Genomic DNA, 14,194 nt, shown 5'->3' on the forward strand with positions numbered 1-14,194 from the left:
CTGTGGAGAGGATTGTACATTCCAACATGTTCTTAAAGAGATTAAAGAGAGAGAGAGAGAGAAATGCACTATTCTCTGAAGTGGTGGATGTGGGCTTGTCTACTGTTTATATGAAGATGGGACCTGTGCATCACTATGAATTGGCTGCACCATAATAGCACCAGTGAGGCCAGAGCAAGAATACGGTGCAGTACTTGAGCAGAACAGTGAGAGGCAGCAACACGCTAACGGCCTTCTAGTCTGCCGGAAAGAAGAAGAACATCTGTCTGCCGCGTTATTTTTTTTCGTAGCCGCAGTTTGCGGAGACGCTCTCTGATTAGCCACTGGCGTTTCTGGTCATGTGACAAGTGCGCTCAATCGTGTGACGCCTGTTTCTTTCACCAGTTAAGCTTGATTGATTGATTGAAAACTTTATTAACAGATTGCAGAATGGGTACAGTACAGTACAGCTCAATACATACAATTGTTAAGGGGATGCAGACCAGAGAAAGACTTTCGTCTTGTTTACATCAGGGTCCCCCATTTTCAATTCATCGTAACATATATGACATACATGACATACAGATAGACAGTACTGCTACATCTATACATTTATGACATACCAGATTTGCAAATACAGTACTGTTTGTGATACAAAAAGAGTATATACATTTGACGTAGAAACTGTACATTGGATTGGGTAGGTGGGGGGGGGGGCTGTACATTGGAGGTGGTTGGGTAGGAGTGGGGGGGGGGGGTTGGGTAGGAGGGGTGGGTGGGGGACACTGTACAACTGTACAAACAAAACTGTACATTGGAATATTGACAAGACCATACTTGGTAATTTACTGTACATTGGAGGGGGTTGTGTTAGGACATTTACAGGGGCCAGTTTCGAATTGCAGTCTCCCGTAGGTGTTTTTTGAGAGTGTTTTTGAAAGTGAGTAGTGATTCACATTCCTTTACAGCTTTGGGTAGGGCGTTCCACATTGATGTGGCATAATTGCTAAACGTGTTTAGTCCCTTGTTTGAGCCAAATCTGGGTTTAACATGATTTGTGGAGCTCCCTCTGGTGTTGTGATTGTGGTATTCACTGACCTTTGGGAAGTATTTTGACATGTACATGGGTACCTTGGTCGTGTAGTGTATCTTGTAGACCAGGCCCATTGCAAGTTGCTGTACTCTGTCGTCTACTCTAAGCCATCCTAGGTTGTCAAAGTGGGCAGGGGTGAGGTGGGTTCTAGGAGTAAGGTCAAGCAGTAGTCTGGTACCATGAGGTGCACGCATAGTCGTAGTACCCTTGAATGAGTGCTCCTGCCAGAGTCTTCAGGGTATTCTTGTTTACCAGTGAGGAGATCCGGTACAAGAATCGAGTTCGTTGGTTGACTTTTTTTATTACATTGGATGCCATTTTGTCACAGGAAAGATTTGCCTCTAGGATGGAACCCAGGTAGGTAATATCATCTTTCCTTGTGACAATATTGTCACCCACTGTAACTGAGAAGCCGTCGGTCTTGCTGAGTTTGTTATTTGAACCGAAGAGAATGGACTCTGTTTTGCCCATGTGTAATGATAGTTTGTTATCAGCGAGCCATATGCAGATTTTGCCTAGTTCTGAGCTGAGGGTTTTTTCAACCTGTAACTTGTTCTTGTCAGAGACCAGCAGGGCTGAGTCGTCCGCAAACAGGAACAAGTTGCAGTCACAAGCTGACGACATGTCATTTGCATAAATTAGGAACAGTAGCGGACCTAGTATGCTTCCTTGTGGAACACCACAGCTTACTGTGAGGGGGGGGGATAGGGTACCGTTTACCTCCACCATCTGCTCTCTCCCCTCCAGGTAGGATTGTATCCAGCTCACTGATAGACTATCAAAACCAATTGCTTTTAGCTTGTCACTCAGAATGGTGTGATTGACAGTGTCGAAGGCCTTGCCGCAGTATTTGCCCGCGTCCACCTCTTGTTTGATGTGGTCGTTTAAATAGAGAAGGCATGTGTCAGTGGAGTGGGATGTTCTGAAGCCAGATTGGAATTCGTAGATTAGATTTTTTTCCGCAAGGTATTTTTCAACCTGTTCGTATAAAAAAAATTCCATGACTTTCGAGATGGAGGTAAGGATAGAAACAGGGCGGTAGTTGCCTGGGTCTAATTTACTGCCTTTTTTGTGCAGAGGGGTCACTCTCTGACGTGTCCCTGTTTTATGGAGAGGTTTATTATGTGTGTGATGACTGGGGTGATGGCGGCTGCTGAGTCTCTGAGGAATTTGGAGGGGATGTTGTCATGGCCAGTGGCCTTGTTAGGTTGGAGGGAGCTCAGTTTTTTGAGTACCTCATCTGTTGTTACCATTTCCAGTTTGAAGTCGTCTTTGTGGACCCCTAGGTTCTTGTAGTATGCTACTATGTGTTCTACCCCATAATGCCCTGAGTGGGAGGGTAGTTTGTTTACCAGTGTTGTGGCTATGTTTGTGAAGAAACTATTTAAGTAATTGGCTACATCCAGCTTTTCTGTGATGAGCGTGTTGTCCGTCTTTATGTTTATGTTTGAGAATCTGGTTTTAAGTTTTTTTTACTGCAGCCTAGTTGGTTATTGAGTAATTTCCAAAGTTCATATGGTTTGTTTTTGTTTTCCTCGGTTTTGTCATTGATGAAATTTCTTTTTGCAGTTTTGATCATGGAGTTTACATCATTTCTTAGTCTGTTTCTTTCCAGTTTGAGTTCAGTCACGTGGGCTTGGAGTTCACTGCTCGTGCTTATGGTAAGCTTTGACTGACTTTTACGAAACTCTGGTCTTTTTTGTCTCTGGTTTTCATAGCGGTCAGTATTTCAGCGTGCATCCACGCGTGATTTTTTTACCCTGGTGGTTATTTTTTTTTATACTTACATTTTAATTTAACATTTATAGACACGCCCTCCCCCCCCTAGAAACCGGGCTCCCCCGCATCCCAGGTCCGTCCCACACGGGGCCCAGCACTCAGCAATACGGGTACCTTGAATTTGATTGGGCCCGACCCAGTAGAGGGGCGAGGGGTGATACTCCCCCCCACCGAGCCAAGTCCGTTACCTCCCATGTCACCAAGCCCCCCACCCCACGCACAACCAACCCACAACCCACGAGATCCCACTCTCCCAGATCCCCCTGAGAGAAACCCCTCCCTCCCGCCCTCCTCCCCGAGAGATAGAACACCCCCATATCCTGGTCCACCATGCACAGAGCCGAGCACCCAGAGCCCCCACCCGCCCCCGCCAGACCGCCAGGCCCCCGAGAGCCCCAAGCCCAGGTCCGCAGAAGGCCTAAGCACCACGCCTCAATGGCCCCCGACCCCCCGCAACCCCAAGCCCGGTGCCCCCCCGCCCCGGAGACCAGACCGCCCGGCCACGATGGCCGAGGACCCCAGGAAACCCCGCCCCCCCCACACCAATCCCACAACACGCAAGGTCCCCCCTCCCCCGGGTCGAACCGCCGGAACGATGGCCCCTCCCCCCGACCCCACTGTACCTCCCATGTCACCGACATCCCCGCATACATTTATGAAATTAAAACTAATCACACAATAAGAAAAAATGACATGGATATAAATGGTTATATGGTTCGCACTCTTTCCCCGGTTGGCGGTTTGGAGGGGGATCAGCCCTCCCACTGGAGAAGCCCCCCCCCCAGAGACGAAGATACCCCCCGGGCTCTCCAAGCCTCTCTTCATGTCCAACATTTTGAATTCTTGTCCTTCATATTTGTCCATGTGCACATTTAAAGCAACTGCTATTCTAACATAACTCTGAAGAAATAATATAACAGAAGACTAAAGACAATTGGCACTTCCCAGGTAATTCCTTTTAACCCTGTTTGACCCCTGTTGGCGGGTTGGAGGGGTAAGGCTCTCCTGGAGAGGGCCCCTCCTATAACGACGGAGATGTCCCCTGTGGGGGTTCTCCAATGTCCCTATTATTGTCCAACATTTTATTTGAATTTTTATCTTTCATATGATAGTACATTCCCAGAGCTCCCGATCAGGTCTCTGAATGTGATTCCCCATGTTCCCCGTCCTCTTAGCTGTGTGTTCTGTGTGTTAGTGTCTATAGTTTAGTCAGTTTAGTTTAGTTTAGTATTATTTGTCTTATATGTCCCGAGTCAAGTCTCCATTTCCCCAACTAATGTGTTCACCTTGTCTGTATTCCCAGTGGTCTATGTGTTGTCTGCAGTATGTCTTGAATCATTGCCTCCATTCTCTATCTAATTATATGCATATGTGATATTGAATCTTGGTCGGTGTGTATGACCTCAGTGCTCGAGTCCTGCTTGGTGTGTGAGACTTCGTTATTCAAGTTCTGGCTGGTCCGGTTGATCTCGGTACTCGGATCCCGGTTGGTGTGTGTGGCCTGCGTGTTCGCATCTTGGCTGGCCCGGGCGACCCCCACGCCTGCATCTAGTGTGCGGATGGTCCGGCCGACCTCGGTGCCCGAGTCCCGGTTGGTCCGTTTGTATCCAGCGTCTCCCTGTCCCTCCCCCGGGGGCCGTCTGTTTCGCCTCTCCCGAACCAGCCTCCATGCTCCTCCGAACCCCCCACCTTGCATCGAGTCCAGTCCGCGTGTTGGCCATGTTAGCTTGTAGCTCCCTCGCCCACCAGGCCTTGCTGCGGCCCCACGTCCCGTTAGCTTGTATCCCTTGCTGCTTCATTTTCACTGTGATAACTTCCATGTTAGTTTGCAGCTCCTTCTCCGGCCAGGCCTCGCTGCGGTCCAACGTCACGTTAGCTTGTATTTCCAGACCCTTCTCCAACTCCTCCCCGAGTCCATCGCTGTTGTCCTGGATGTTCCGCGTGTTAGCTTGGATATCCATTGCGTTAGCCTGTTTGCCAGCTTGTAGCTCCTGGTTAGCTACTGCGTTAGGCTGTTGGCTAGTCAACGCGCTCTGCATTTCAGCTTGGATGCCGGCCCTTTTTCCATCAATGCTGTCTTGAATATTCTGTGTGCTCACCCAGTTATCCATGTAGCTCCTGGCTAGCCTTGGCGGCATGTATCTGGCCAGTATGATCGCTTGGAACCTCACTAACCAGGCAGGCTCCACGGTGTCTCCGTCCCTGCCTACCTGCGTCACGCTCGCCTGAGCTATTTCTTCCGTCATTTCCTCGTGTCTAGATCTTTCCTCCGGTGTTTGTACGTCTTCTGGGGTCTTATTTCTCTCACTTTTTCTTGTGGACATCTTTCCTTTTCTCTTATATCTTTGAATTGTCACCTTTTATTTTGTTTTAGACGGTTTTACTTCCCTTTCTCGATATTATTTGACCGGGAGCTCTTTCAATGGTCTCCTATCCACCCATAACCGGAAGTCCCCTTTTTCCCCCTGGTGGTTCTTAGGGGGGCCATGTTGTTTAGTATCGTTGAAAATTTGGTTTTGAAGCCAAGCCATGTTTCTTCAACCAGTGTACCATTGAGCTCATCTGACCAGTCCAGACCCTCCAGTTCAAGGTTAAAGGCCTCGCTAGAGTAGGTTTTGAGGTCTCTAGATGTGACTGTTTTGTGACAGCCAGCCTTTAGTTTTAGATTTTTGCGGGTACAGAATATCATATAATGATCATCACTTAACCCGCATGCTATAAAGTATTGGCAATCTTGGACTTGTCAGAGGTCAGGATGAGGTCAATGGTAGTCTGAGTTGACTCACATACCCGTGTGGGTTGTGTGATTAGCTGGCTGAGGCCGTGCAGATCACAAAACCTATTGTAGGATTTGAAGACGTGCATCTTTTTGTTGCATATCCGTGTTCCAATCCCCAATAAGAATCATTTCTGCATCCTCAGCTCCAGCTAAGCACGCATCCAACACATCATAAAAGCCATTTTGGTCTGGCGGTCTGTAAATTGTGCCGACTAGAACAGCAGGCTTAGGCACTCTTTCGAAGTTGGTTACGGTTAGAGTTTGTCTTAGAGCAGGGCGATAGAACACCAGCCCTGATTCCAAACTCTAACTTTAACCAACTTTGAAAGAGTCGCCTAAGCTTAACCAGTGATAAACTAGGCGTTAGGTAGTTTGCATCATAGATATATATTATAGAATATATATATGTTCTATATATATCTATGGTTTGCATGCTGTTCGAGGCGGAAATGGGCAAAGACACAGCTCGTCACGCGATTGGGCGCACATGTCACATGACCAGAAACGTAAGTGGCCAATCAGAGAGCGTCTCCGCAAACTGCGGCTCCGAAAAGAAATAACGCCTCCCTGCCTCGCGGTGACACGCGTGCTGCGTGCGCAGTCCCTCTAAGCTGCATGCGCCATTTGTGAAACGGACTGGAGGCGCGCGGGCAACACGGCGAAGAGCAAACCACCTTTTTCAAGTCTCACGTTTTTTTATTGATTTCTTCACCAAAACTGTCTATCAAGGTAATATACTGTTCATTCGCGTCGCTCATAATTATTGGAAATACGTGAATGCCTCGTAACTGTCGCAACTGTATTGATTGAGACGTGGGGAAAACATCGTCGCTTTCGAGGCCTAGGCGAGCCCGTGTAGCTTGTTTAGCTAACCTACGCGAGCTAATGTCGAGCCGAACGACTGTCCTCGTTAAAGACTCTTCGGGGGGATTAATTATTTGGCGTTAGCCAGTGTCGATATGTTGTGTGTTACAGTCTGTAAAGGTCTGCTTGTGCGTTGCTATGGACTATCTAGCGTTAAGCCAAAACAACGTTGGCTAATGTTGGACATGTACCGTTAACTAACTCGAAGGCCCGTTTGGACAAAGCAACGTTTTTAGTGTTTGGCTAACTTTGTGGCGCTTCCTTGTTAGCTTCAAGGAAAACGCCCAACATTTTGGAAAATTAGCTTATTTGGCCTCTACCCTGGAGTTAGACAAGAAGATACATACCATTTTTTCTTCTCTGTGCATGCAGTAGGAGTAGGAAGACGCGCACAGTTAGCCTAGCTTAGCGTCAGTCACTGGAAGTAGGTTCCTCCATTAGCCTAGTTCCCAACGTCTTCCTACTCCTACTGCATGCACGGGAGAATAATGTATGCATCTTCTTGTCTAACTCCAGGGTAGATGGCAAATAAGCCGACTTCCCAAAATGTTGGGAGTGTTCCTTTAACGTTATATCCCCGTGCGGCGTGTTTGCCCTCTAATGGCAAACGGGTGGTTGGTGGTGAGGTTGTAATGTCGATGTGATTAACTGAGCTGAACGGCGTTAACCGCTCATGTTGTTTCAAGTTACGTAAAAGTTAGGAGCACTGTTGCCATGTAAACCCAAGGGAGAATATACATAATAGTGAGTTACATAACGTCAGCGAACACGGCTGCCAGGATGTGTGTCTAGTAGCTACTGTAAACATAACGTTGGTTGTAACTGTAAAAAAAAAACGTCCCACACGGAAATAAAATATTGCTTAACTTTGAACTTTGACATAATACGCAATATCCATCAACCTCCTAGTATTATGTTATGATCGCCAGGAACAGCAGTGACGCTATGTTTTCTCCCAAGTTATTTCTGTTCTGAATATATGTAATATTCTTCTATTCAAATATCTTAATTAAGGCGTGAGAATATTTCTTACACTCCTACTGATCTAGTATCATTCAGCAGGTCACGTGCCAGCGTGCAGTGTTTCCATAAGGTTATTATTAGGTTGTATGTGGTCATGGCTGACACGAGTTAATGCAGATTACTGTGGGCGGTTTGGCTTGAAGTTCATGTCATGATATAATTAGAATGTTTGATGATAACGATGTATGTAGTATATATTAGTATATATATTTTTTTCTTTATGCCATCACATTTTTTTAGGACTGCCATTCAACTATACTAGTGTATAGCTAGCTATAGGTCAATGTGGGCTGGGCACCTTGATGACATGACGCTTACATAACATTGATCATTAGTATGGCCGGGCAATTAAATCACATTTTATTTTCAATTACAATTTTAGCCTCCAAAGATTATAAAAACAAGTTAATCGACTAGTAGTAGCCAGGTCATATTTTAAAGTTAAATCAATGTTTCCAAAGTCGATGAGTAATTGTGATTTAATATCTTAATATTGCTCAATATTATTGAGCAACATAATCATAAGCAGCCCTGACAATTAGTTGGGTCCATTGTCTGAACAAAAACTATTGAGATATCCTTTTTCTCCCAATAGAGACCTAACGTGTTTCTTTGCTTGGATCCCTGACAAATATTACACATGGCTCTTGTCATCAGGTTCTAGTATTGGGGAAGTTCTCCCAATGCTAATTTTGTATTTTAGCCTCATGTATCAGTGTCTCTTATCATATCCCTTTGATATGAGCCGTTGATGTGCATTTGTAAACATTTGGGCAAACTGTTTGCTGTTTTGATACTGTGTTGGTCAGTATTTAGAAATACTGGATTCTAAATATCAGTCTCAGAAATATTGTGTTGTACTTTTAATTTTTATGGAAATAAATTGTGGTGGATCACTGCTCAGATGGTGTAGGCTGTAGGGTAAATATGAGCTCTCTCTGTCCTCTTGTTTACCATGCAGCAGCAACACTCAACATGACATGGTTTTTCACTTTACTTCCTTATCACGTTCCCAGGGCTTGATGGCGCAAGCGTTTCACTCGCAATAGCAACTAAAATGGATGTGTTGCGAGCCTGAAGAATAATTTACGAGCACAGTGTGCTGGTAAAGATTAGGCTACATCATACAAGCTGACACTTAAATTATCTTGTCCCCTGTTGCATACAGGCTGCATTGAGCAAAACTGTCGACCTGTTGCTCAGACCAATGCCATTTCACTGTTTACATTGCTGCGTCAGCAAAGCATGTGAGCAGAGAGTCCAGAGACTCTTGATTACTTTTGCTGGACCATGGCTAACAGTGGTCGGTAAACGTAAACCTTAGCTGTAGGGCTGGGCGATTAATCAATGTTTCGATTAATTCGAATGAATGATTTAAGACTATTTCGATTTTTTTTTTCAATTTTCTTTAAGTCGCCTTTTATTTTACAAAAAGTTATGTTTGGTGAAAGTTAGATTTGCACTTTATTAATCCCAATAGGGAAATTCATTCTTGTTTGATGATCAAGAGGCACATTTTATTTGTTTTAAGTGAAGTTTGGTGAAAAAGCAAGTTATTCCCAATAGGGACATTCATCTTTGTTTGATCAAGAGTAACCTTAAATTTTATATATATATCATTATATATTTTTTTTTTATTGAAGATTGGTGAAAGTTAGGTTTGCACTTCAATCCCAATAGGGACATTCATCTTGGTTTGATAATTTGTCAAAAAAAATTGTTTGCTCGAGAGAGAAATAAATCGGATTAAAAAAAATAATAATAATCTGGGATTTTATTTTAGGCCATATCGCCCAGCCATACTTAGCTGCTAACTAAACTAACCCTGGAAATGCTCACAGGCACAGCTGAGAAATCAGTTTAAGGGCTGAGCCCCCCTCGCTACTTTCAAATATTTTTAAGTAGCCAAACATTACACTATAAAAACGAACTGATTGTTGTTATGTTGGAAAAAATACGAACTCGATAGTTGATGATAAAAACATTTAACTTCATTAGCTGAAATATTCTAAAATCATTAAGTCTGCTATAAGCCATTCTCCCTTTCTGTGTGTGTGTCTTTGGAAAGACCAGATGGGGTCAGAGGAGTTTGATAGTATTTACTGAGGATGGCCAGATGATGTTGATATTTAAACATAAAAAAAGAATACATAAAATACATGATCATGCAACATAAGATAATGGTTGTAGGAGGGAGGTAGGGAGGTGTTTTAGTTTGTGTGGTGTGATAACAATGTTGAAATTGAGAAGTTTTTACTTAGTTTTACAACTGAAATAACAATTTGGTTATAACAGAGAAAAGTACCGGAAAAAAGATACAGATACCGGTACCCAACCCTAAAAACGAACAGGCAAATGCTTCAAAGAGTTTCACAAAAAAAATTAATACAACAAAACGCAATACCTCCAGCAAGAGTATTTCATTTAAGCAAGGCTCCTCCAATATGACAAGGCATTTGCGTCAACAGGTTGCCGTCTCCCAGTTAGACTAGTGTTTACAGTTTACACTCATGGTATCTCCTGTGCTGCACAAGCAGTAGTAACATAGCATGCAGAGAGGTCTGGCTATGCGAGACTCGCATGTAATAGATACTGACCGCTGATATTTGTCATAAGTATAGAGAGGGGCGGGGGCTGTAGCCCATGGCCTCTCAGCTAGGTGTGAATTAATCTATTGTTTGGGGCAACCAAAAGGATTCTCTTACATTTCCATAATAAAAGTAGGGCGGTGGGCAAGTAATGTACTCAGTGGATGCTGTAGCACCGGTATCGCCAACTACCGCGGCAAATTTTGACCACACAGCTCTCATTTACTCCTGTTGAACGTTAAAAGGCTTTGAAAAGCATTCTCCAGAAAAGTGCAGTGCAGGCATGAGTACAATGCAGGTTGTTTTTTAAGATGCTGTATGGCAAGACCCCCCGCATTTCACTGTATACCTGTATTCAAATTAGTGTTGTCAAAAATATCGAAGTATCGATACATATCGATACTGAATATTTAAAAAGGTTTCGATACTCATTTCCCGAAATACCAATCTTTCTGCAGTATCTGTACCAGCTGGCGAGTGTTCTACCGCAAGTTGTTGACACGCTGTTCAGAGCACGCTTGCCCCTCCGCCTGCTCCAGCCCTCCCCCTCACAGAGCCGTCTTCAGTTTGTAAACAAACATTTTAGCTGAAGTTGGCAAATGCAGAGCCTCCGCAACTTGTGCTTGTGGATAAAGAAAACAGCAGAAGTGCTGTTTGGAGGTACTTCGGGTTTGAAGTAAACGACAAAGGACAAGTTAAAGATGCCCCAATGCTATTTGCAAGCGGTGTTACAGAGCAGTGCCAACGCGGATCTCCATAAAGAAATGAAAGAGGTTCGTGACAGCTGCTCTTTCAACGTCACTGACTGAAGCATTAAACCATTAACTCTAGTTTAATACATGATACGTTGTCTACTGATGGCGCATAATATCAACAGCTGATTCGTTGTTAGTAACGTTACAGTTACAGCTATCAGCTAACGTTAGCTCCGTTAGCTTAGCTGGTCACCATTATAATTACTGCATGGAAACGGAGTAACGTTAACATTTAAACGTTATGTCGAGGTCATACAATACTACAGTCGACATAAGGTTAACGTTACCCCGTTTCCATGAAGTGTTTAAATAGCAGCAATCTTGTTGAAAATGTAACGTTAATAAATGCTCCGAGCATAGCTCCGGACTCTCTCGCTCGCTCGCTCGCTCTCTCTCTCTCTCTCTGCATCTGCAATAAAAATGATTGAAGTGAGATGAACAGTTATTTTTAAATGTGTGATCTAAAGATAAACAAAGGGTTTTAAAAGTGTTATATTTATCTTCTCTTATAGTACCAGAGAGAAGCTGAGGAGAATCAACCAGCAACAAAAGCTACATTTGTTTATAAAAAAATATATATATATATTATTATTATTATTTTTTGGTATCGAAGTATTGATACTTTTCAAGGTATCGTATCTAAGTCGAAATTCCAGTATCGTGACGACACTAATTCAAATCCTGTGGTCAACATAGACCAATGAAAGAGGATATCCCTACGGAGTACAATGGCACAACGCGCAAACGGGTCAAAATATACAAAAAGGGGCGTGGTCTAATGATCAATGGTTAATCCCCTGAAGGGGAGGTGCCAAACCATGGGGGCGTGGTCAACATAGACCAATGAAAGAGGATATCCCTACTGATTATGATGTCATAATAGAACATTCTAGAACATTTGTATATCTATTCAACAATTCTCTCAGAAGATCTCATTGTGCATCTTGAAACAGGACCAGACAGATAGACTAAAGAACACATCCACGAAAGGGAAGGTGAGTGTCCACAACGGCTAGCTAGCTGTTCTACTTGAATACTGAATGTTAATATTGAATCAGACACTATTGAGTACTTAATGAAAAATTACTCATTTAATCAGATGAGGATAAAAAAAAATTATTTTACTTTTTTAATTAAAAACGAAGGTTCGAACGTCCGTTTAATCAGATGAATCACTTTATTCAAATTGAGGATTTAGTTTGAGGGAAAAATATATAATAATAATAATGTATAATTATTATTGTTTTAATAATTTTTTTTAAATTAAAAACGAAGGTTCGAACGTCCGTTCGAAAAACCCTGATGAAGTTTGAATCCCAAAAACGGGCTTCGGGGACAGCCTTACCATACATATTATTTATATTATTCAAATGGAACTCAAACATGTTCCGTTGTGATGTCACAGTATGATGTCATAATAGAACATTCTAGAACATTTGTGATGTCATAATAGAACATTCTAGAACATTTGTGTATATTCAACAATTCTCTCAGAAGATCTCATTGTGCATCTTGAACTGATCAGTCCTGTTCAGACAGATGGACTCAACTAGAGATGTTCCGATACCATTTTTTCCTTCCCGATCCGATTCCGATACCTAAGCTTTGGGTATCGGCCAATACCGATACTGATCCGATACCAGTGCATACATATAAAAAATAAAGTATATTATATAAATTATATATATATATATATATTTTTACAGCTACATATTGTTTTATATGTACGTTTTTTTTTAGTAATAACTAGAAAGTAATGGTATTTATTCAACAACGGGTGATTGTATAGATTAGTATTAGTATCATTAATCAATGAGTATGGGGCTGCGGCACTGCAGATATACCCAGGCATTAAAGCGTTCCGTCTTGGGACGGATATCCGTCTATTTGATTTGGAGATTCCGTCATTTGATTCGGAGTCGTGACGGATTTTAACCTGAGCCAATCAGAGGCGTCAAATATCATTTTTTCCCCTACCGCGGCCGCACCAAACAGTCATTTGGCTCTGCGGCTCTGCAGATACCCCCTACTCCTTTAACCCGCCTCTGCTGTGCTCAGCACCAATGGGAAGCGGCCATTTTTCGTTTTGAGTTTCTGAAACTCCGCAATTGCTCTCTAGCTCTACTCGAGAGTAAACTTGACTCATCAACAACAACATGCGCCAACTTTTCCGAGACAGTAAGTTCATTTGACTTATTCTAGTCTAAAGAAACATATATATTACTATTGCTATTGATAAATCTAGTTAACGTGAATGCCACAAAACGAATGCCTTTTGTTAATCAGAACGTTATTTACGCGACAAGTTCAACCAGTGTGTTGTTGTTGGTGGTGGTGGTGGTGGTGGTGTTGCGTGTGTGAGCTTGCGCCTCCGTGTATGATAAATGTGAATGTTGATAAATCTAGGTAACGTTAATGCCACAAAACGAATGCCTTTGTTAATCAGAACGTTATTTGCGTTATCAATTGTTTTTAAGCTCAATAAACGTCTTTCTACCATTTGTCCGGGAGATCTCTGGGTAACAGTACTGTATATTTGCATATCATATATGTCACAAATGTAACTCTATATACCTGTAGTATGTCATGTATGTCACTATGAATTGAAAATAGGGGACCCTGATGTAAACAAGACGAACGTCTTTCTCTGGTCTGCATCCCCTTAACAATTGTGTGTATTGAGCTGTACTGTATTGTACCCATTCTGCTATCTGTTAAATATTGATTGATTGTCATTAACAGATTGCAGAATGGGTACAATACAGTACAGCTCAATACACACAATTGTTAAGGGGATGCAGACCAGAGAGAGACTTTCGTCTTGTTTACATCAGGGTCCCCCATTTTCAATTCATCATAACATATATGACACACATGACATACAGATAGACAATACTGCTACATCTATACATTTATGACATACCAGATTTACAAATACAGTAGCCTATTGTTTGTGATACAAAAATAGTCTAAAAAGAGTATATACATTTGACGAAGAAACTGTACATTGGAGGTGGGATGGGGGGGTTGTAACTGTACATTGGATTATTGACAACCTTACTTGGTCCCAAGAAGAGGGTCTTGTGTATTAAATAAAGTTTTCATTCATTCATTCACTCTGGATCTTGTAAATCCAGTAGCAATACACACAATTGTTAAGGGGATGCAGGCCAGAGAAAGGCGTTTGTCTTGTTTACATCATCAGGGTCCCCCATTTTCAATTCATAGTGACACTTATGACATACACATCATACATGACATCATGACATTTATGACATTTATGACATGCATGCCTTACAGGTATATAGTAATAGTACTGTTACATTTGTCACAT

At 42.7% G+C, this 14,194-nt stretch overlaps 1 protein-coding gene across 2 annotated transcripts in view; it reads left to right on the forward strand.

Annotated features, from left to right (window-relative positions):
* Nucleotides 1-6,246: 6,246 nt before the first annotated feature.
* The window catches only part of rbm39a (RNA binding motif protein 39a), a 39,424-nt gene continuing 31,476 nt past the window's right edge, over nucleotides 6,247-14,194 (forward strand). For both annotated transcript variants that reach the window (XM_084316958.1, XM_084316961.1), the window contains exon 1: nucleotides 6,247-6,359. The gene's annotated coding sequence lies outside the window, so the exon portion shown is untranslated. The remainder of the gene's footprint in view (nucleotides 6,360-14,194) is intronic.

The sequence above is a fragment of the Notolepis coatsorum genome (assembly GCF_963971535.1).
Source record: "Notolepis coatsorum genome assembly, chromosome: 6".
Classification (NCBI taxonomy): domain Eukaryota; kingdom Metazoa; phylum Chordata; class Actinopteri; order Aulopiformes; family Paralepididae; genus Notolepis; species Notolepis coatsorum.